Here is a 24,738-nt window from a genome sequence, read left to right on the forward strand (position 1 = left end):
GGTGAGAGAGCTCTCTGAGGTCTATTTTACAAGGGCACTAATCCCATTCGTAAGGGCTCCATCCTCATGATCCAATCACCTCCCAAAGGTCTCCCATCCAAATATCATCACATTCAATACTAGGTTCCAACATATCAATTTGGTAGGGGGTGAGGGGAGGAAGGTACACAATCATTTAGAACATAGCACATGATTACACTCCATTTCATTATTACCATTTAGGGTTGTATTGGTGGTGCTGCTGATGGGTTCATTCATCTCTCCCTGGTAGGATTATTGGGAGGACCACATGAAATATGGTAGTAGTAGATGTGGTGGTGACAGTGTACACTGTGGATTTAGGATTCTAATCTAAGTCAACATATAACCTAATATTCATGATTCTTTGTGCCACAGGTCCCCATTCTTTTTTTAAAAATATATTTTATTGATTACAGAGAGGAAGGGAGAGGGATAGAGAGTTAGAAACATCAATGAGAGAGAAACATTGATCAGCTGCCTCCTGCACACCTCCTACTGGGGATGTGCCCGCAACCCAGGTACATGCCCTTGAGCAGAATTGAACCTGGGACCTTTCAGTCTGTAGGCCGACACTCTATCCACTGAGCCAAACCGGTTAGGGCAATTCTTTAGGTCTCAACCTCAGTGTCATCACCTTGGACATGCTTTCCCAGGCCTCCTCACTGATTTCCTTCAGGGCATTTGTCACAGATTGTAGTTATTTTATTTATCTTTTGTGCTTTATGTTTGGTCTGTTTTCCTCCCTTAGATTGTAAGCTCTCTGAGGACAGGGACCATGTCTTATGTTTGCCATTATATCCCCAGAGCCCAGTGCAGAACTTAATAAGCATAAGCACTTGTTGTTGAGTGAAACTCCCCCTCATACTTCTTCCCCAAGAACTGGATAGCTCTTAAGACCCTTACTTCTTATACCAGTTTTTATTTTTAATTAAATGTATTGGGCCGAAACCGGTTTGGCTCAGTGGATAGAGCGTCGGCCTGCGGACTCAAGGGTCCCAGGTTCGATTCCGGTCAAGGGCATGTACCTTGGTTGTGGGCACATCCCCAGTAGGGGGTGTGCGAGAGGCAGCTGATCGATGTTTCTCTATCATTGATGTTTCTAACTTTCTATCCCTCTCTCTTCCTCTCTGTGAAAAATCAATAAAATATATTTTTATAAAAATGTATTGGCTTAACGGAGCTCCAGTGGCGCAATCGGTTAGCGCGCGGTACTTATAAATGTATTGGCTTAACAATGATTGACAGTTTTACTGGTCTTGGAATGGATGGTTTCCAGGTTGCTCCTAGAAAATCCTATCAGCAATAACAGGAAAATTCAGCACTTCATTTTTTCAGACTTTTTATTTTAAAAGGATTTTAGACTTTCAGCAAAGTATTTCCATATACTCTTCACCCACCATCTCCCAATGTTAGCATCTGTTATAATGATTGCAAGACTAAGAAATTAACATGGACACAGCATTAACTAACCCATGGACTTCCTTCCGATTTCACCAGTGTTTCCCCCTAATGTCCTTTTCTATGCAAGGTCCCACTTAGTTATCATATCTCCTTGTTCTCCTCCAGTTTGTGACAACTCCTCAGTTTTCCCTTGTCTTTCATGACATTGGCACTTAAAAAAATACTGATCAGGTATTTTGCAGAATGTCCCTCAGTTTGGGTTTGTCTCATGTTTTCTTCTGATGTGACAGGGGTCTGGGTAAGGGCACCACAGAGGTGAAGTGCCCTCCTCATTGAATTGTATCAGGGGTTCATAGCAACCTGGCTTATTACTAGTGACATTAACCTCAATCACTTGATTAATGTGGTATCTATAATTAAGATGGAATCATGGGTATTTATTTTATTCTATGGCTTTTAATCCAACTGTCATTATTTTGTTGCTCAAACTATTCCAGCTTTGGCCATTGAAAGCTCTTTAAGGTTAACTCCTAAATGTTTTCAACAAGCCCCAACTTTTTTTTTTTCTTTCTTTTTTTTTTTTTTTAGCAATTCCCTATTTTCTGGCACCACAATTTCCTATTTTCTGGTTCAAGGTCTATCTTATATTTTTCCTGCCTCAGGTCTGTAATCAACCACTTCTATAAGGAGCCCTGGTTCCTTTTATTGGAGAATGGTGTTTAGAAACCAAGATTTGGGTGGTAAATGTGTTCATTGCTACTGGGCAATCCTTGCTTTGAGGCCCTTTCAGCATTCAGAGCTTGGAAATATATTCTGTATACCAATCCATGCATACACACACATCTAGTATATTTATATCTGTATCTATCTATCTATTTAAGAAAATTTTTATTTTTCATACTAAATACTACTGATTTCAATTCATCACCATAGGGTCATGTTTGCCTCCCTCTTTATTTATAACTTTCCTTATTTATAACTTTGTTTGTTATTTTAATTGAAGGGCTGATCTTTAAATCTTGATAAATTGTAAAAAACGTTTCTGTCTCATCCTTCCTCCCTGGAAATGGCCGACATGAGAACACATAACTAGACGTTGCAGTCAGACGCTAGACAAAAGAGAACCCAGCAGATTGCATGGTCTATCTTAGTGCAAAAAGGCACTAATTACACACTTTATGTTTTATCGGCAGTGGTGTGCATGAGGGTCAGCCCAGACTCTGGAATGTGAGCTCATTGTTCCAGCCAAATGAGTCAGTTGAGATGGGAATGCAAATTTATTTGAGCAGTTGAGTATCAACATGGTTCTGAAAAAGAAAAAAAAAGTTTGCCTCTTTTCTTCTCCAGACCCCTGCATAAAACTCCCCCAGTGGTCCTCTTACCTGGACTACTGTCGTTGCTCCTAAAAACACCTTGCCTCTTGCTGGCTCTGCCTTCTTTTCTCCTCATTGATTTCTCCTCCCTCCCCTCCCAACATCCATCTTTATTTCCCTTTCATAGACCCTGTGAATTTTCACCAAACAGCAGGTCTTAGCAGAAACCTTTCATGGCTGGTCTTCAGACTCTTTTTAATCAGAAAAGCCAAGGTTACATTTTCCTTTATTTTGTTGTCTGAGGTTTGGTTCCTGTTCCTGGGGGAATTTTCTGTTCTTCCGTCCTTTCATAACAGCTTGGAGTTTTTCTGCATGAAACCTCAAGGAATGCTTTACTGAAAACCAAAATTTTGCCCACCACACTCCGGATATGTGAAAAATAAGTTAGGAAGGGTAAGAGTTGCTCACTCTGATGGCACATGAAACATTTATTATTTGAAACTCAAAAGCCTGACTCTTTTAGCTCCCTCTGGGAAGAAAGAAATAAGCCTGTTCCAGGTATTATTCCTTTTAGTGTTATCAATGAGTCCAGAAGCCCACAGACCTGTTTGACTGGGATCCTGCCACTCCCGTAGCCAGGGGTGGGGGCCCCTTTCGCAGTGGCCTGGGCTGACCAGGAATGAACTCAGAATGCCCCAGAGCGAGATGATGTCAAGTCAGTGAGAGGGGGAGCCTCAGGAGAGCTCATATTTTCTTAGCTGCATCCAGGAAGCCTAGATGAGAAGGTCTTGGCAGACACAAACTTCCTGAGGAGCCAACTGGGCAGCTTCCGGGGGGCACTTGAGGTATTAAATCATTGTGGGCACTGAACCATCAGCGAGACAATGAAGAACTCATTTCAAGAATTCCGAGAATACTTTCCTTTCTTGGAAGGAATCCTTAGCAAAGTCACCTAGGGCTTGTTGGAAAGGGAGGAAGAATGTGGTGATTAATAAGGATAGCAATGGGGACATGCTGAGTGTAGTGGTAGCAATAATAATGATAATAAGTAGACAATGAAAATCATAATAGTTATGAAGGTAGCTGGAATTTAATTCAATTCTTCCATATCAGCAGGGCAGTATGTATAAGTTTCCTGTATACATTATATCTCACTGAATTCTCACAACAATTGTGTGAGGAAGTACTTTCATTTGTCCCATTTTACATCTAAGAAACAGAGGATTGAAAGGGTTTAAGTGGCCAGATTATTATGATCTCTGAACGTATAATAATCTGGCCACTCAGTATATATATATTAGAGGCCCAGTGCTTGGGGTCACAGAGCTACAAAGTGGTGAAGGCTAGATTAAAATTCTCAACTTGCTCTCTGAAATACTTTGCTATGTGGTCTTCTTGGGAGAGTCTGTCTTGTGAGCTGTAGGGTTTTGGTTTTGCTGAGCTGGTTGGTATTCAAGTGACTTATGCTTTAGCACAAGTGCCCACAATGCTAGTCAGATGGTCCAGAGACAGGAACTCAAGGCCCTTCCCTCCACAAGGCTGCAGTCTAATGATGGAGGCGCATGCAAGGCCATTTGCAGGACCGTACTGTGGGGGATGGTCACAGAACAAAGGATGGGGTCATCAAAGTGTGTCCAAAAATTCAGCCGATATTTGGAGCTAGAGTGGCAGGAATGGAGGGAAGGTGTACTAAGCAGAGCGACCAGCTTGAGCCAAAGCATGGAGGTATGAAATAACATGGTTGGGCCTAGAATGACAAGCACTTTGGTGTGACTGGAAGATAAGGTTGTAGGTGAAGAGGGAGACAAAAGCTATAAATGGAGAGATAAACAGGGGCCTTGTGTGAACCAGCTAAGCCCAGTGTTTAAAAATGTGGGCTCACCAGCTGGTGTGGCTCAGCAGTTGAGCATCAACCCATGAACCAGGAGGTCATGGTTTGATTTGCGGGCTTGATCCCCAGTGAGTGGTATGTGTAGGAGACAGCCAGTGATTCTCCCTCATCATTGGTTTCTGTTTCTCTCTCCCTCTCTCTTCCTCTCTGAAATCAATATTATATATTATATATTATATAATATATATATTACATTATATATATATTATATTATATATATTATATACACTGAGTGGCCAGATTATTATGATCTCTAAACATATAATAATCTGGCCACTCAGTATATATATATTTATATATTAGAGGCCCAGTGCATGAATTCGTGCATGGGTGGGGTCCGGCCAGCCTGGCCAGGGGGAGGGGACATGGGCGGTTGGCTGGCCTGCCTGCTGGTCGAACTCCTGGTCAAGGGGACAATTTGCATATTAGCCTTTTATTATATAGGATATACACTGAGTGGCCAGATTATTATGCATTCAGAGATCATAATAATCTGGCCACTCAGTATATATATATTTTAAAGCATGTGGACTCTAGATACAGAAGGACCTGGGGGTGAATTTCAGTACATCCACATACTAGCTGTGTAACCATGGGCTGGTTTTTAGAACTTTGCTGAGTTTCAATTTTCATATTTGGAAAACAGAGACAAATGATACTATGTATGCTAGAATGAGGAAACGGAGGCTCAGAGAGCCTAAGTCACAGAGTTGATGAATGAGTTTGCCAGAATGCAAGTGTACTATCTATCACACATATAGCTTTATAAAGCTCCTCACTTAATTTCACAGGTTCCAGATCACCTAACCATGTTTGCATGTCTGCCCCTGTCCTTCCCAGCCTATGTGGACACCAAGGAGAGGGACCCTTGTTCTATTCTACCATCACACGGTAGCCCAATAGTAAGCAAGGGTCTCAGGCTTGCCAGTGTATCAGGAGTCCCCAAACTGTAGGGGTCTGGGCCCCATCCAGACATACTGAACCAGAATCGTCAGGACTGCCTGAGCTTTCTCTCTCATCAAGCTGGGGTTTTGAACCACAGCAGAAAAGTGTTTCTTGAGTGAATAAATGAGCAAATCAACATACTTTATGTACTAACAGAGATAGGCTAATGGGTGCTATGACAACCATCAACCCCCAACTCTTAGTGGCTTAAAACAATAAAGGTGTGGGTTTTTTGCTCAAATTATATGTTCACAATGGACTGACTAGGGATTCTGCTCAACAGAGCAGTGGCCCAGAAGTGACACATACTCTCTCCATTCACACACTCCTTGGCTAGGACTAGCCACATGACCCTACCCAAGTGGGCCAGAAGTGCAATACTGAATATGTTCAGAAGGTGGGAAGCCAGAGGTCATGGGCAAACAGCACAGATGGCTGGCAGACTTTATGGAGTTTGCATCATTAACTTCACTTTCACTTCCAAGTGAGACCTAGGAAGCTTGCTCAAGGCCAGAAAACAAATATGGAGGTGGATTTGAGCTCTTTTTCTATTCCCCCCACTCAACCCCCCTCCCCCCCTGGCTAAAGGCCATAATTTTTTTTTTTTTTAATGCAAGGAGGCTGGATGGTGTATAGCATTAAAATTAGTGGCTAAAAGTTTGGGATCTGGATTGCCTCCAGACCTTCAGCTCTGCCATGTACCAGATGTGTGAACTGAGCAAGTAATGGAACCACATGGTGCTCATCAAAGAAATGGTCAAAAGAGGGGAGGGGCTAAGAAAGAATGTGTTTTCATGAATGAAGTGTTGGAAGCCAGGCAGGGATTACCTAATGGCATTGATATTGGTGGGAGTATGTGGAATGTGTGTGTGGGGGGCGGGGGGAGGGGAGGTCGGGGAGGGTAGATGTGAAAGGTTGCCCAGGATTTGGGGTGGCTCCTGACATAGTCAGGGAAGATACATGCCTGTTCCCCATAAGCTGCCCCCTTCCTCCCTGCACCAGTGTGAATGTTTGGGCTGCAAGGAACAGAGAAGCCAACTCAAATTGGTTTAATCACATGCATCAGCTCAGGGAAGGGGACATCCGGGCCTTGTGCGTCTAGGGTCAGTCCAGCAGCTGCTGATGTTAAGAACCCAGGGTCCTTTGGTCTCTCTCCTCTGCTCTGTGCCGCCCAGGCCCTATCCTATCCCACAGTTGTGGGAAGAGCCATTGGTGGCAACTGAGGTCCATGTCAGGCAGGGAGAGTGCGCTGGCCTCCTCAGGTCTCTCTTACAGCAGAGAAAGTTGCCCTGGCCACTCACCTTAGCAAGACTCTCTCCAAGTCTCATTGGCTCCAACGGGCTTTGCCTGTGAAGGGTCAGCGTTCTTGGTGGAAATGCTAGCTGGTTTGGGCAGAAAGGAGAATGTAATAAAGGAAGCTGGATATCCCACAGAATCATTGGTGGGCTGGAGGCAGGAACTTGAGGCTAAGCTTCTAGGAAAAATGCCCCAAACCACACTGCAGGCCTGGCCCGATGAGCTAGCTGCCACCCTCCCAAGTCTGCTCTCACTGCAGCCACCACTGCCGTCAGCACCGGTGCAGCTCTCCATCGGGAGCTCCACTCTGCACCACCATCCCCAGAGCTGGCTGCTTTGGCCACCGGTCACATCAATAGAACCCAGACTCAGCCTCACATGGTACCTGTGGCCAGCAGAGCCTACATCATCTCCCAGTCCTAGTTGCGAGGTAGGCAGGAGATTTGCAGCCGGATTTCTGCTCTAGGGTGCTGGGAGCTTATAATGTTTGATTTCCTCAAATCAAACATTGGCTCGAGATATGACAGCTGTGTCATCCCTGATATGATCAAGCACCAGTGGGGCAGAGGTGTCAGGATTCCATAATGAGCTTGGATTGGCCAACAGGGCAGAATGGGCATGCGGGGACCAATAGCATTCAACACATCACTCTTCTGCCTCCAATTGGGTTCTCTCCTCTCAACCCCATATGCTCAGGGTACATACATCTCCGAGATGCCTCTAGAGGTCCCGCCACCCTCCTGTCTTCCCAGCTGCCAACACTTACCTTCTCCTTGCTGATCCATGCCATCCCTATCTCTGGAATGTTCTCCCCTCTCCTCCTAGTGCACTCTAATGCATCCTTCAGAACTTAGTTCAAACAAGTTCTTTCCTACTTTTCCACCCAGACTTTTTTTTTTTTTTGGGGGGGGGGGTGTCAGGGAGTCATTTGCTCTTCTTTTTCATACTATTTACCACATAACATTTCAACGTTTATAGGTTCAATTGTTTAATTAACACCTCTCTCTCCTAGGCCATAACTGTGATGAGAACATGGGCCATGATCTGTCTTACTCATAGCTACTCACACAATAACTGGCACTTAAGTGCTTAATATGTGTTTAATGAATGAATGCGCATTAAATGAATCCATTTTAGGCATGTATAAAATTCCTCTTGGATCAACAGATATTTAAATAGTGCTTTTTGGGAACTGTACATTTAAGCCTTTAGAGGTGTGCGTATTAGAATCACCTCAGTTGTTTTGTGTTGCTTTTTTTTTTTTTGTCCAACTATAATGTCTTCAATGGATCCTGTTATGTCCACCCCTTCCATGGTGAGAATCACTTCCACAGCGACACATTGTCATTGATGGGAACGTGTGGTGTACCTTGTGTCAGGGTAGAAACTTCACTATGGGGTACCATGGCTGAGGGTGATGGCAGCTTCAGTTCCTGTAGAAACCTCCCCCCCAAACATGAGATCACTATAGTTTTATTAACTCCCAGCCTCACCAAAATTCTATTAAAAGTTTCAGCTTAATATATATATATTTTTTTGCCAGTAACTTAAAAATATTTGGGCGACTTTTTCTATACAAGGGGAGCCTTTTTAAAAACCAGCTGCTAGTCTTCCAGGAAACTGGGAAGAGCTTGAGAAGAGTCTATTCTCTTTTCATGATCAGGAGGAAGAACAGGGGTAATTTTGTCCATTAAAGAGTATTTATTGTTTCCAGAGTGCTAGAAACTAATTTTATTCCCATGCCGGAGCAGATAAGGCCACATCCCTCCAAACTGATTTGGAGTTTATGTTGAGAGATGAGAAACGAATGAAATATCACAGACATCCCCAGGATAATAATAGCTATAATTGCCGAAACCGGTTTGGCTCAGTGGATGGAGCATCGGCCTGCGGACTGAAGGGTCCCAGGTTCGATTCCGGTCAAGGGCATGTACCTTGGTTGCGGGCACATCCCCAGTAGGGGGTGTGCAGAAGGCAGCTGATCGATGTTTCTGACTCTCTATCTCTCTCTCCCTTCCTCTCTGTAAAAATTCAATAAAATATATATTTAAAAAAAAATAATAGCTATAATTTATTGAGAGCTTAACCTGTGCAAGGCACTTTCGTACATGCTTCACAAATATTAACTAGGTTAATCTTCCCAACAACCCATGTATATCCTTTTTTAAAAAACAGAACTCTCTATATCAGATGGAACGTGGAGTAGTCAGAAATAGGATACATTATTTTGAATTTAGAAACCCCTTCCTTATTTATTTTTAATTGATTTTTAGAGAGAGTGGAAAGAAGAGGGATAGAAACATCGATGAGAGAGAAACATCATCTGTCGGTTGCCTCCTGCACATCCCCTGCTGGGGATTAAGCCTGCAATCTGGGCATGTGCCCGACCAGGAATTGATCCAGTGACCTACCACTGAGCCACACCAGCTGGGCTTATAGCTTATTTTAGATGAGAATATTGAGGCATGTTCTACCTGGAGGAAAATATACAGTGTCTCAGACTGGAGTCCTGAACTCAGGGGATTTTTAGGTTTTCAGCTTCATGAAGACATAAGTTTTTGGGAGCAGGGAAGAACCTTGTTGGTCACTGAGGTCAAAGTACGTGGTTTGGGGTATAGCCTGACTTGAAGTGTAACCCCAGCCCTCCCACTTACCAACTGTGTACCCTTGGCAAGTTCTCTCTCCTCTTAGTTCCTTGATTTTCTTAACTTCAAAATGGGTACAATTTACCATCCACATGGGGCTGTTGGGAGGACTAAATGAGCTAACCAATGTATAGCACCTGGAGTAGTAGTTAACACCTTGCTGCTGCTCATCAGATGTGATTTCCCTTCCTCTCTCACTTCCTCGACCGGGTGGTTTGAGTGATGCTGGCCCATGGAGGGACACCTACGACCTTTGAGACTGGCATTGTTTCTGGAGGGAGTGGGCAGGCTTGCAGGGTGGGCAAGCCAACTTTTGCTGACATTGATGTGACTATCAGGGGGGCTGAGTAAGGCCCTGATGGTGAAGGGATAGCTAGAACCTCCAAGGCTCTTGATTTTACAACAGCTTGTTGGCCCAGCCCAACTAGCTCATGCTAGCTCATGGGACTTTGGTGCAAGGCGGTAGTTAGCTCTGAACTCAGGCCCAAGTGCAAATCCTGTCTCATTACAGAAACTTAGGCCAGTTTCTTCACCTCCCTGAGTCTCCGTTTTCCTATGACTTCACTTGGAAGACTATTGGTGGTGACCTTGAAATGCCCTCAATAAATGCTAGTTCCTCTTCTTTAGAAACAATGACAATAATAGTATTTGGGGGGAACATGTTCCAAGACCCCCAGTGGATGCTTTACACCTGGGATAGTACTGACCTCTTATCTATACTATGTTTTTTCCTATACATACATACCTATGAAAAAAAGGGTTCCTTGAATACAAGCACTATGATCCTAAGGCATTTGATGAGATAAGAGAGGCAGCTACTGAGTGACTAACAGAAGGGGAGCACATAAAGCAAGGATAGCTGGACCGAGGGATGATTCATGTCCCCGTCTGGACAGAACGGAAGGCTCGAGATTTCATCACACTAGTCAGAATGGCCTGCACTTTAAAACTTATGAACTGTTTATTTCTGGAATTTTCCATTTAATATTTTTGGACTGTGGTTGACCACAGGTAACTGAAACTGCAGAGAGCGAAACCCTGGATATGGAGAAACTACTGTTTATAATATTACGGTTTTACCCTTAAGAAGTAGTCATATGGTTCTCTATGCCGCCTAATATCACATACATTCTGGTTCTCTGTCCTGTGTCCCATAGAACTACTATGCTCTCTACCATCATCAAAATGTCACTGGTCTGGAGAGGAAATAGAACAAAATATATTCAGATCGTTTTCAGGGCGCTGTTTGGGTCTGGAACAGGGAGGCTTTTAGGAAGGTTGTGTGATTTGGGGGAAGTGTTTTCCTGACAGCAGCTCCAAAAAACCAGAGGGACTGTAGCAACTAATCGCCTAGGGCTCTCACCTGGGTGAACCTTGGGAGGGAAGTAAAGACTGGTGCTGAGACTAGCGTTCTCAGCGGAAGGGGGGCAGGGACAGGGCCTGTGGGGGCTTGTCATGGAGGGGGGAAATGGGGCTTTGGCTTGGGAGTCAGACAACCCCAGATGCCAATTCCTGCCTTGTGTCCTGGAGCTAGTGACTTAACCTTGCCAAGCCTCCGTTTCTTCCTCTCTGGAATGGGGAGTACTAGTATGGCAATACCCATTTCTTTGGGGGCTGCTGCGAGGACCCAAAGGGAGTTGTAAAAGCACTGGGCACACCTATGCCCTGGCAGACCAGCTGCTGGGATTACTGTCACCCAGGCCAGAGCCTTTGCAAAGGCTCGCAGGTCCAGGGCTACAGGCGCGCGCATGCGCACGCGTACCGGCCGGCCAGGTGAGAGTGTGGCGGCCGTCTGTCTCGCACCTGGCTTTTAACGCTTCACCTTCACGGAGGTGGGCGGGATGGATGTCACGGCTGGGGCGCAGGGTGCTAAGCACCGCTAGGCCAGACCCCGAAGCTAGGGGCGGCTGATAGGGAGCGCGCCGCGTCTATTCCAGGCCCGGGTCCGTGCGCGCTGGCCGCGGGAGGGCGGGGGAGCGCCGGGGAGCCCGAGGGGAGCGAAGTCTCGCGAGATCGCGCGCGGCGGCGGTAGCGGCGGCGGCAGCAGCAGCGGCAGCGGCCGGGGAGGTGAGCTGCGGGCGGTAGTGGCGACCGTTGGGGGCCGAAGAGGGGGTGAGAGTGGCGGAGACCGAGGGTCCGACGGGGGAACGGGCCGGGCGGGCGGCCCGCGTCCTGGGCGGCAGCCCCAGCTCGCCCCGCGGCTGCAGCGGAGCCGCCCGGTCCGCCCCGTCCCGGGACCCGCGCGGACGGGGCGGGGCGGCCTGGCCGGGGCCGCCCGGGGTCGGTCCCTCTGCAGCCGGACCCTGCTCGGGTGCGACCACGGTGTCCGCCTCAGCCCCCCAAACCCCCCACTCCGGCAGCGGTGTGGCGCCGAGGACGCGGTGCTGCTGGCAGTGCCAACACCATTTGAGCCTTTCGCGTACGCTGGGCACTGAACTTGCGCGGGTGCCCTCCGGTGCTGCACCGGGAGGGGAAGCTCCCTGCCCGAAGTCACACTGCTGGGAAGGGGTGGGACGGGGGCTCAGACCAGGCACACTGACCCCAGCGCCCACGCCCGTCCCTGCCGCCCACCCTTTCCCCGCCCCCACTCGCGGGGCTTTCCGCTGGAGTTATAATCCTCGGGTCCCCATCGGGCTGCAGAGGGTGTGTCTGGGAGCCCCTACCACCCCCACCCTCCCAAATAGAATGCAGCATGGTGCATGAAATACTTGGGAGGTGGTCCTTGGCTTTTGTCAAATTCCCCGAAGGGTCCCTGATCCCGAAATGGTTAAGAACTCTTGTTTGTTCCTGTGGGAGAACAGAGGTGGGCTTAGAGCAGCGGCGAGTGTCAGGTCGAGTGGAATTGGAATATGGGATCCCTGGACTTGTCTTAGTTAGGCAGCGGAAACTTTTTAAGTTTGATTTTTGTTAAGCATGTGATTCCACTCTGTGGAGCAGTGATGCTCAGAACCAAGGCTCCTTCCCTTTGCCACAAACATTTATGAAGCCCACTTTACCGCCACGGGATGAAACTTACCATGAAATACACATAATCGGTATGATGCTCCAGTTTAAATGCAAGGGAGATCTAAAAGGAGAGCAATGTGGGACATGCATTGCCATGTCATTGTAGTACATACTCTGTTAGAAGAGAGCACGTGCCTGGGTGTTTGCACCTGCTTCCAATGAATGAATTAGGATCAAAGAGCGATAAACATGTTAGGAGCTATTTCTAACAAGAAAAAGAAGGGCTAGAGATATAGATGGACACTGTGCGTGTGGGGCTGGGTGGGGGTGGGGGGAAGAGGGCACCTAAGTGTTGCAAAAACCGTTTATGATAATAAATAAACAACTTACATTAGAGATAAAATGCCAAGATAAATTACAGACTATCACAATCAACACACACAGAATATTAATATAACCCTTCTGTGACTGCCAAATTTTCGAGTTACATTGTATGGCACCTTTTGTGTCACAAGCTTCGAGACACATACTGGATTCTTTCTGCTTACTGATAATAATGAATAAAATAACAAGATTGAAATTTAAGGCTTCAATGCCAGTATCTCACTTACTAGTTTAGATATGCTCAGTCTATGACATTACAATGTCATATGTGATGTGAGAAAAATGGTCACTGATTTTATCTCAACTTTCTTCACATTATCTATATTCTCCTAAATTACTTTGGGTTTTCCATAATATAAAAACTTTTCAGTGTGACGTCCTAAAGTGATGCCATTTTATCATGATTAATCTGGCTGGATATTTAAAAGATTCTCAGGACGACTCTTCACTACATGGGTCTGCCCCATGCATCTTGGCCCCCAAACACAGCGGTGTCTCCAGTCACTTTGATAACTGGTCATGTCTCTTAGGAGATAGTACTAGCCTCCGTGGGACCTACTGTAATGAACAGCCTTAATTATAATTTTACTAGAGGTCCAGTGCATGAATTCATGCATGGGTGGGATCTGGCCGGCCTGGCCCCAATCAGGGTGGATGGGGGCGGGCCTGTTGGGAGGAGGAGGCGGCCAGCTTGCCCAGATTGGGCCGGATCTGGGCCAGGCCAGCTGGGGGGAGGGGCCAAGGGCGATTGGCCGGTGGGCCCTGCCCTTGATTGGGGTGGGGGGCCGATTGGGGACAGGGTGGTTGTGGGGAGGGGCTGTGGGTGGTGGGCCGGCCAGCCCCACCCCAGATTGGTGTGGCAGGGGCCGATAGGGGATGGAGCTGGTTTGGGGGAGGGGCCGCAGGCTGATCAGGGTGGTGGGGGCCCATTGGGGGCGGGGCGGCCAGGAGGAGGGGCTGCAGGAGGTTGGCCAGCCAGGCACACCTTCTTTTGGGGTGGGGGGCAATCAGGGGAGGGGCTGGCTGGGGCGAGGGGCTGCAGGAGGTTGGCCAGATGGCCCTGCCCCCTATTGGGGTAGGGAGGCAATCAGGGGTGGGGTGGGTGGGGAGGGGGGGTGCAATCGGGCGGTTCACTGGCCACAGTGGGCGTCATAGCGTTACAGCGTTCTGGTCGCTGTCATATATATATATAAAATATGGGGTGTGTGTGTGTGTGTGTATACACACACACACACACACACACCCCATATTTTCCGGCGTATAAGATGACTTTTTAACCCAGGAAAATCTTCTATATGCCCAGTCGTCTTATACGCCGGAAAATACGGTATATAAATACACACACACATACTAGAGGCCCAATGCATGAAGATTCGTGCAAGAATGGGCCTTCCTTCCTCTGGCTGCTGGCACCACCTTCGCTCCGGCTAGAGCTGCCTTTTCGCTCTGGTCTGGAGCCGCCTTTCCGCCTTCCCACGCTGCCCAGAGGCCCTGAGTGGCTGGGGCGGTGCGGAAAGCCTGCGTCGTCGCCATGGTGATGACCCAAGCGTCCCGCCCCGCCCCCGGCCGCTCAGTGCCTACGTATGAAAATTAACCCGCCATCTTTGTTGGGTTAATTTGCATTCTCCTGATTGGCTGGTGGGTATCATAAAGGTCTGGTCAATTTGCATCTTACTCTTTTATTAGTTTAGATATAGATAGATAGATAGATAGATAGATAGATAACAGAAAAAGGCAGAATTTAACTTACACAAACAATTTTTGTTGGGAAAATTTTTCTTTCTGACGTGTCTTACATACCCAAAAATCAGGCCCTTGGCTACTGGCACTTTCATTGATTATGCTAGAATTTCAGGTGGGAGATAAGATTAGTACCTATGTCCCTCGGTCTGAAAAATTTGCTTTGTTTAATGGAAATTCTTGTTAGAAATGTTGACAACTAAACTCTTGAATAATTGAAGAGTTTGAGACTAGAATAGAGTTGTGAAGTGACAGCAATATGTGTAAATAACTAAAAAGGCCTGAATTAAATAAAATACTAATTATTACTGTATAACCACTTTTTAAATAACCATCATTCCTATGTACTAATATCCATATTAGAGAATTTAGAAAATGTGGTGTGTACAAAGGTGAAAATTAAAATGACCTGTAATCATATACGTCCTTAGTCCTCCTGGTATGATTAGTTAGAAATTGATTTTTCACATGAAACTCAGTGATGAAGTTTAGGGGAAAATGCAAACGGAGTTAAGAAAGTTCAACTCTGACTATTATATAGCTACAGTGTAACATTATAAATTTCTTCGACTCTTGTTAAAATTACAAAGCAATTTTATTTTTTCGTTTTGTTCAATGGATAAATTGCTTCTTGCTGTAAGATGTTTATTGTTCATTGGTTGTGACTTTTGAAAGGTGCTATGGAAACAAACATGTAAGTAAAGACTGTTATCAAAATAGAAGGATATATTTTAAATTGACTAGAGATAGATTCATTGAATACTTTTGGATTGGAAAATTACCTAAATTGAGAGTAATTAATTTTTATTACTTTGAGCAAGCAATATCACACTCCAGGATAAAAAGAGGTCACTCCCTTTTTTTCCTTTGCTACTTTAAAATAAAATTGCTACTACTTTTTATATTCATCAGTACAGAACTGAACCAAATAATATGACTTACATAGATATGGAAACTGTTACAGATTTTAGGCGTGGGGGATACATTGTTGAATGGGCAAAAATCCATGTTTATATGGATGAAAATGATTTATTATGTACATACCACTGAGATTTATAATTAAGCAATTTAATTGATGTTTTAAGATGCATATCTAAGATGGAATGATATCTTAAAATTGGCATGTTTAATTGGCAACTTTTCTTAGCGGTACATAAAATAATAGGGTGTCTGAAAATAGATGGCATTTTAGATTCAGTGAAATAGGGAATATTTAGAAATTTCAGCACATTGGTTTATGTTTAACACCAAAAACTATCAAGGGATGACTTGCAAAATGAAGCTATACAGCATGTCTAGATCCTTCCTTCTAAACCATAGTTCTTTACTTGGAAGATTCCTATAAAGATTATTCCCATGTAAAACAAATGGAGAGTCAGTATTTGTAAATGTGAGAAACAGACTGCTTGGTGATTTTCATGGAGAGCAGATGGTGGTTTGGTTAATGTGTTTGAAGTAAAGTTAATCAGACAGTATAACCAGCAGATGTATGAATATGATTTTTGTTTTTATCATTCTGGAAGGTTCATAGGTCCACTTATAAATGAAAGCTTTCTTAAGTTGGACATCCTTAAATAGGATTTCAAAAATTAATAATAATTATTTTAATAAGAAATATGTTTGCAAATATACTTACTAAGTGTTAAGTACAGAATTTATATGGGAGGCTGCATGGTATCTCTTAGCCAGGAAACCTGTCTAAGGACTTTTTTTTCCGTCTGATAGTGAGGGCAGGTTTCATAGGAAACTCAACCACATGAAGACTGCTTATCTTCTTCCACAGGTGGACTTCAGCTTTTCTTCTCAAAATGTGGGCCCTGAACCAGCAGCATCCTTGGGCTTGGTAGAAATTCAGACTCTGGGGCCCACCCCAGACCTACTGAAGCAGAATCTTCATTTTAATACGATCCTCCTCCAAGTGATGCAGGTGACTGTGTGGGAAGCACTGGACCAGATTAGTGGCTCTCAAACTTCAGTGTGTATTAAAAGGATTGCTACCTACTGCTCTCAGAGTTTCTAGTTCAGAAAATTTGCATTTTCAACAGTTTTCAGTTGATGCTGATGCTGCTGGTCCAGAGACCATACTTTGAGAACCATTAGACTAAAGCATTCTTTCCATTGTACCTTCTTGTTCTCTCTCCTAATTCCTCACCCCTTGAAATAACCTTTAAATACATTATTATAGCCCTAGCTGGTTTGGCTCAGTGATAGAGTGTTGGCCTGCAGACTGAAGGGTCCCAGGTTTGATTCTGGTCAAGGGCACATGCCCAGGTTGCGGGTTCAATCCCCAGTGGGGGACATGCAGGAGACAGCCGATCAATGATTCTTTCTCATCATTGATGTTTCTACCCATCTCTCCCTCTCTCTTTCTCTCTGAAATCAATAAAATAGATTTTAAAAACATACATTATTATAGTCACATGCTTTAACTTGGTTGAAGAAAAAATTAGTAATCTTTTATAATTTTTAGCGATGTCCACACTAAAATTGCTTATCTATATAATAAAAGCCTAAGCAACCATTATGGTGGAACGACCAGAATGATTGGTCACTATGATGCACACTGACCACCAGGGGACAGACGCTCAATGCAGGAGCTGCCCCCTGGTGGTCAGTGTGCTCCCACAGGGGGAGCGCCGCTCAGCCAGAAGCCAGGCTCACGGCTGGTGAGTGCAGTGGCGGTGGTGAGAGCCTCTCCCACCTCCACCGCAGCGTTGAGCAGGTTGCCGAGCGGTAAGGAGCAATGAGCAGGCAGGTGGTAAAGAGCGAGGGGTCCCGGACTACGAGAGGAATGTCCGCCTACCCAGATTGCAAGAGGGCGCAGGCTGGGCTGAGGGACACCCCTCCCATCCCTTCCACGCCCCAGTACACGAATTTCATGCACCAGGCCTCTAATTAATAGCTATTTTCAAGGGAAAATTTCTTTTAATGATAGTTGGATTTTGACTCTGATTTATAGGTAGTTCTCTTTTTCTCCTTTCTATGAGCTATACTTTTAACACTTTAAAATTCATTTTGCATAAATGTTCATATTTTTTGAGGACTCTAGCAACTCTTAGTCTAACCTGTCCCCTTCTCTCTGCAGAAAACTTGTTTTATTTGTTTCCTATAGATGTCTATTTTTCTTTGTATAGATAGAAGCAAATACCTGTATAATAGTATCTACTTTCTCCTTTTTATATAAAATGTAGCATACTTTGTAAATGATTCTGCTGCTTTGTATTTTTTAGTTAATATACCTTTTGGATCTTACCATAATAGTGTATGGAAAACAAATATTTAACAGCTTCAGAATATCCCATTGTATGCCTGTACCATAGTTTATTGAACTAGCTCCCACTGATGCATATTTGAGTTTTTTATAGTCTCTTACATCACAGACAACCTGGCTCGAATAACCTTGTACACATGTCATTTTGTATATGTGAGGTGTCTATGTAGGATATCTTTCCAGAAGTAGTATTGCTGGGTCAGTGAGCAATGCAATTATAATTTTGATAAATGCTGCCCTCCTTCAGGGTTGTACCATTTTGAACCTTCTTAAATAATATTAGAGCACCTGTTTCTTCATAGCCTCACCAACAGACTTCAACCTTGGAGTTTATATCAGTTTGATAGGTGAAAAATGATAACTAGGTGTAGTTTTAATGTGCATTGCTTTGATTATGAATGAGGCTGAATATCTTTTCATATACTTAAAGGCTATTTCTAATTCTTTTTCTATGAACTATCTGTTCCTGCCCGTTGCACATTTTTCTTTTGGATTGCTTTTTCTCTAATCAATTTCTATTTGTAAATTAGCGAGATTAGCCCTTTGTGATGTGAGTTGCAATTACCCCCAGTTGTCATTTATGTGTGATTTTTTTTGTTTTGTTTTGTTTTTTTTACTTACTTTCATGTATTTTGGTATAGGGCAGGCTTAAAAGTTGTATCTTTAAGTTTTAGGTAGTTAATATTAATTTTTTCTGGTGTCTGGATTAAGTCACAGAAAAGCCTAAAAGAATTTGGAATTTGCTATTGTTTTCTTTTAATACATTTATGGTTTTATTTTTAAGTTAAATTTTTATCCACGTAGAATTTATTGTGGCATTCAGGGGTGATGTATAGATTCAGCTTTGTCTTTTTCAATATGCCTACCAGTTACCTTATCCATTTATTTCAGAATACAATGCACCTTTATTGTATCCTGAACTCCGGATGTATTGGGGCACATCTCTCAACTCCTGTTCTATTCCTTTAGTCTTTCTATTCATACACCAGTATATGTTATTGGTTTTATAAAATGTTTTGATATTTCATAAAGCTAGTTTCCCTTCATTTTCCTGGCAGTTCTTGCTTGTTTATTTTTCCATGTGAACTTTAGAATCATTTTGTCTTGTTCTGGTGGGGGGAAACTCGTTTAAAAATTGAGATCATGTTAAATTTATAAACTAACATAGGGAGAATTGATATTTTTCTGGTGTTGAAGTTTCCTATCCAAAGACATTGTATATTTTTTCATTTGATTTTACTTCGAATCCTTCTGAAGCTTTTAAAGATTTTCTCATATAGGTTTTGCCCATTTCTTGTTAAATTCATCTTAACTATTTTATCTTTTTATTGTTTTTGTAAGTACAATCATCTCTTCCTTTCTCTTTTCTAAATGGTTGTGACTGTGTATATGAAGGCTATTTATTTCTGTGTAAGTACAGAAATTGGTAGCCCCTGAAGTTTTAAGTCATTTTTTAACAGACTTTACATTCTGCAAAATCCCTTATATATTTTTGCCTAAGAAAAGGAAAGACTTGGGAGTCAAGCTTGCAGATTAATTTTGTGTCTGCATTTATTAGTTCTGTGGACATCTGGGGATCGATTTGACTACTCAGAGCCTCAGTTTCTTAATCTGTAAAAGGAGCAATTTTGTCTTTGTTAGAAAGTTGAGAGAATTAAAAAAGAAAACGTAAAGCTCATCATGTAATTCCACTTCCAATGTGGGTTGAAATTTTGTTCTTTTTTCCTTTTTCCTACTCTTACTCCTCTCACATTTAAAACACAAAAAAACGAAACCATGAAGAAAAACAATAAAAATGTATTCAAATTGAAATTATAACAAATAAAATATTTTAAAATTGAAGTGGTTCAATTTGAGCAGGATAATCAACATACTTAAGAACAGAGAACAGACTCAGACCAGCATGAGATTCTCCTTGCTTTCTATCCTCATTACTTATTGCCCTCTTGGATGCACCCTGACAATGAGGCTACCCAGACATCCTGTATTTCCTATCATGAATGTTCTGCTATCTAGTTCTACCAGTTCAGAAAAATACCGCCTCATATCAGTAAAAAACAGCATCTTTCTCCTCGTGTAGCTCATCGGTCCTATAGCATGGCCCTGGATAGGCTAGAAACTGTGAGGAGAGAAACTATGTCCATCCTTTCCACCAAAGAATGCCTAGCAAAATACCTGACAGTGAACAGTCTGAGATTTGTTAAATAAATGAATAATAATTGACGTTGATCTTTCTTTTGTCTTATGTGTCTGGGTAACTCTTATCTCTCTCCAAGTACCCTGTAAACCCCTTGAAGACAAGATTATGCCATTTGTCAATAATAAAGTAATGTCTGTACAGATTTTTATTATACAAAAATATCTATATATATAAAAAGCCAGTGACTGGAACGCTGTAACAACCAGAACAACTGGTTGCTATGACACCCACTGCGGCCAGCAAATCAGACTGATCAGGGGGTGGGGCCAGCCGGCCAACTCCCCCTCGGCCCCTCCTTCCGGCCAGCCCCGCCCCAGATCGCCCCCTTTACCCCAATTGGGGGTGGGGCCGGCCAGCCAACCTCCTGCAGCCCCTCCCCCTAGTCAGCTCTGCCCCTGATCGGTCCCCCCACTCTGATCAGGGGCAGGGCCAGGCGGCCAACCACCCATGCCCCTTCCCCAGGCCGCTGGCCCCCAATCGGCTCCACCCACACCATTCAGAGGCAGGGCCGGCCGGCCCACTGCCCATAGCCCCTCCCCATGGCTGGCCCTATCCCCGATCAGCCCCACCACCCCGATTAGCCTGCGGCCCCTCCCTCCAGCCAGCTCCACCCCAGATTGGCTCCCCCAACACCAATTGGGGGTGGGGCTGGCCGGCCAACCTCCCATGGCCCCTGCCCCAATCAGCTCCCCACCCCAATCAGGGGCGGGGCCTGCTGGCCAATTGCCCTCAGCCTCTCCCCCCAGCCGGCCTGGCCCTGATTGGGCTCTGATCAGGCGGGATGGCCGGCCAACCTCCCGCCATCTCTTCCAACAGGCCTGGCCCCGATCCGCCCCGATCCGCCCCCATTGGGGCCGGACTGGCCAGACCCCACTCGTGCACGAATTTGTGCACTGGGCCTCTAGTATAATAATAAAAGCAATAATTAACATTTATTGAACATTTGTTACATTCCAGAAACTGTTATAAAGTCTTGATATGGATTACCTCATATAATCCTCCACAATTCTGAGTTGGGTATTGTTATATACATACTAGAGGCCCAGTGCATGGCAGGCCCTGTCCCCTGGTCAAACTCCCAGAAGAACTCCTGGTGGAGGGGACAATTTGTATACAACGCTTTTATTAGATAGGATGGGGAAAATGAAGCACACAGAGGCTTGGAGACTTGCTGAAGATTACACAAGCTAGGAAGTGGAGAGCTGGGATTCAATGCAGGTGTTCTGAGTCTTGCAACCCAACTTTTCACCTGCTTCAGTCCTTTAAGACAATTTGTTCAATAGTATAGTCATTTATGTAGCTCCTTGAAATTTTTATGAAAAGTTATTTAATTATACTTGCATGTCTCAACTTTCCTTCCCAACAATCCCATTTTAGTAACTTTCATTTTGTTTTCCAATTTATCTCAGACTTCATGTTCTCCAGGAGGCTTTATTTGACCACCCTGTCTGGCATGTAAGTAGGTGTTCTATAAAAAGTAATTTTCACTTTTTTCCCCCTTTTCCAGGTTCACAATAAAGGTGCTAATAAAGAGAATGTAAGACAAGAATATAATTAAATATTTGACTGAGGTAAGTTTTTTTATGATTTAATTTTTGTAAAGAACCCTTATTTCTTATTATTGTTTTTTGTTTGTTTTGTTTTTTAATCTTCACTTGAGGATATTTTTTCCATTGATTTCTAGAGAGAGTGGAAGGGAGGGAGGAGGTGGAGAGAGAGGCAGAGAAACATCCAAGTGAGATACATCCATTGGTTGCCTCCCGCATGGTGCCCCTATCTAGGCCAGGGAGCCTGCAACCAAGGTATGTGCCCATAAGTGCCCTTGACCAGGAATCGAACCTGAGACCTTTCAGTCCCCGGGCCGATACTCTAACCACTGAGCAAAATCAGCCAGGGCTTATTATTGTTTTTAATTTCTCTCCACAGCCTGTTTTCTTAAGATGTAAGAGGGAGATTGCTTTAGGAGTGTTTCAGTTCATGGCCACCTGGGGTTCTTAGGTGGATGCCAGAAAGGTGGGCTGTTTGAATAAAATCATTTAAATTCTCATTATCTTCTTGTTTGAGGGCATGCTACCGAGAAGGAGAGCTAGCAGGTGGAAATCCATAAGCTGTTTGGTGATTATATCTACAACATTCAGTTGTAGCTTTGTTTTTTTAAATAGGGAGTTGAAGAGATTTGAAGTCACTTCTGATAACATAACAACACTTATTTTTCTTTTTTTAAATATATTTTATTGATTTTTTTACAGAGAGGAAGAGAGAGGGATAGAGAGTTAGAAACATCAATGAGAGAGAAACATCGATCAGCTGCCTCTTGCACACCCCCTACTGGGGATGTGCCCGCAACCAAGGTACATGCCCTTGACCGGAATCGAACCTGGGACCCTTGAGTCCACAGGCTGACGCTCTATCCACTGAGCCAAACCGGTTTCGGCAACACTTATTTTTCTTAAATGAAAAGGTGTTGTATTTTGTTATTATAATAATGAGAAAAACCTTCCATCAGTATAAAACAACATAATGACATAAATAAACACCCAACTTCTACCACCCAGAAATGACTGCCATTAGTATTTTGGTGAACATACTTTTAGGAATTTATCTGTAAAATAAGTATTTACATACAAATCTTTAAGTAAATTGGTTTATACTATATATGATGGTCTTTTTAATGCAACAATATGTTTTGTATATTTCTACACATGATTGTAAAAGACATGCATAATCATACATGATTATTTTACTGGCTACCTAACATGCCATTGAGGCAAGGTAATTTATTTAATCACTCCTTTGACAACAAAAATTTAGCTTGTTCCTAAGAGATAATAGTTAATGATGTGTTGATCAACCCTGTACTTACGTTGTTGTATACTTACTCATTTATTTTTTAGACATACAGGTGCTGAGTCAAATATTACACATTTTAAATGTTGATGCATATGGCTAAAGTGCCCTCTGTAAAGACTAACAATTTATTACCACCACCCTCCCACCTCATCCTGACCCCAGCAAAGTTCATGAGGGTCATGTTTTCCATACCCCTGCTCACACTGAGTTTTTAAATCTTTTTAATTTTCTCCAGTCAATAGGAGAAAAAAAATGATACCTTTTTGAGATAGCAAGGTTTTTGCCTAAAATAAACTTATGTTTTCAAAGACCTCTTTCATCCTATATAATAAAAGGCTAATATGCAAATAGACCAAACAGCGGAACGACCGGTCACTATGACACACACTGACCACCAGGGGGCAGATGCTCAACGCAGGAGCTGCCCTTTGATGGTCAGTGCGCTCTCACAGGGGGAGCACCGCTCAGCCAGAAGCCGGGCTCATGGCTGGCGAGTGCAGTGGCGGTGGCAGGAACCTCTCCCGCTTCCAAGGCAGCACCACTCAGCCAGAAGCCGGGCTCACAGTGGTGAGTGCAGTGGCAGTGGTGGGAGCCTCTCCTGCCTCTGTGGTATCACTAAGGACCCCTCGGGGGATGTCCAACTGCCAGCTTAGGCCTGCTCCCCGGCAGTCGGACATTCCCTGAGGGGTCCTGGACTGCGAGAGGGCGCAGGTCGGGCTGAGGTAACCCCCTCCAGTGCACGAATGTCGTGCATCGGGCCTAGTTTGATATATTTATTTACATGAAGAATTTCCTTATTGAGAATGTATCTGTGATTCTCATGTGTAAGTGAGATACTCTTGGACTTTAAATGTGATGACAATGTTCAAATATGTTGTGTTCTTTGTTTTTAGTCTATTGCCCTAACTCAGTGGTCGGCAAACTCATTAGTCAACAGAGCCAAATATCAACAGTACAATGATTGAAATTTCTTTTGAGAGCCAAATTTTAAAAACTTAAACTTCTTCTAACGCCACTTCTTCAAAATAGACTCGCCCAGGCCATGGTATTTTGTGGAAGAGCCACACTCAAGGGGCCAAAGAGCCGCATGTGGCTCACGAGCCGCAGTTTGCTGACCACAGCCCTAACTCATAAATATTTTTAAATTATTGACACTAATTGTTTTGGGTACTGAAAGTTTCCTTCTATAAAGAGCAATACCTGTTCTTTATTTATAGTAGAGCTTTAAAAACTTCAACTTCTTAATAGATTTCAAACATGGGTACAGTTGCAGAAAAGCATACTGAATAGGATTTACAAACTTGGGTGATCATGGAATATTATTGAGTTACGTGAACTAAGTGAATATGCTTTCACATGTAAACCTATGAATATTGACGTTGAGTCTCATCTGTCCAAAGGATTTTGCCTGTTGCTGATATGAATGTGGGCTCTAATTTTATGTTTGTTTTAGATTTTATTTCGATCAAATAGGATTATACACACCATTGACCTACTCTTTGTTCTTTGACTCAATAAAAACCAATTAAAACATCTCTTCCCACCCCAGCCAGTTGGAGTTTTGTCCTAAACACCAGAAGGTTGCCAGTTCGATTCCCAGTTAGGGCACATAAACTAGCTTGTAGATTCAATCCCCAGTTGGGGGTGTGTACAGGGGCAACCAATTGATGTTCTTTCCCTCTCTTCCCCTTTCTCTCTCTTTAAAAAAAATCAATAAAAACATATCCTCAAGTGGGAATTAAAAAGTAATTTATCTTTTCCCTAGATATAAAATGCATATTCTTCTAATATAGGTTGCATTCCATGTGAGTGCTTTTAAGTCCAAGTTAAAATTA

General features: G+C 43.7%; 1 protein-coding gene across 2 annotated transcripts in view; it reads left to right on the forward strand.

The window, feature by feature from the left end:
- Positions 1-11,520: 11,520 nt before the first annotated feature.
- MRTFB (myocardin related transcription factor B) overlaps positions 11,521-24,738 on the forward strand; it is a 210,559-nt gene continuing 197,341 nt past the window's right edge. For both annotated transcript variants that reach the window (XR_013814782.1, XM_079794277.1), the window contains exons 1-2: positions 11,521-11,579; positions 21,561-21,624. The gene's annotated coding sequence lies outside the window, so the exon portion shown is untranslated. The remainder of the gene's footprint in view (positions 11,580-21,560; positions 21,625-24,738) is intronic.

Source organism: Cnephaeus nilssonii (genome assembly GCF_951640355.1).
Source record: "Cnephaeus nilssonii genome assembly, chromosome: 2".
Lineage (NCBI taxonomy): Eukaryota > Metazoa > Chordata > Mammalia > Chiroptera > Vespertilionidae > Cnephaeus > Cnephaeus nilssonii.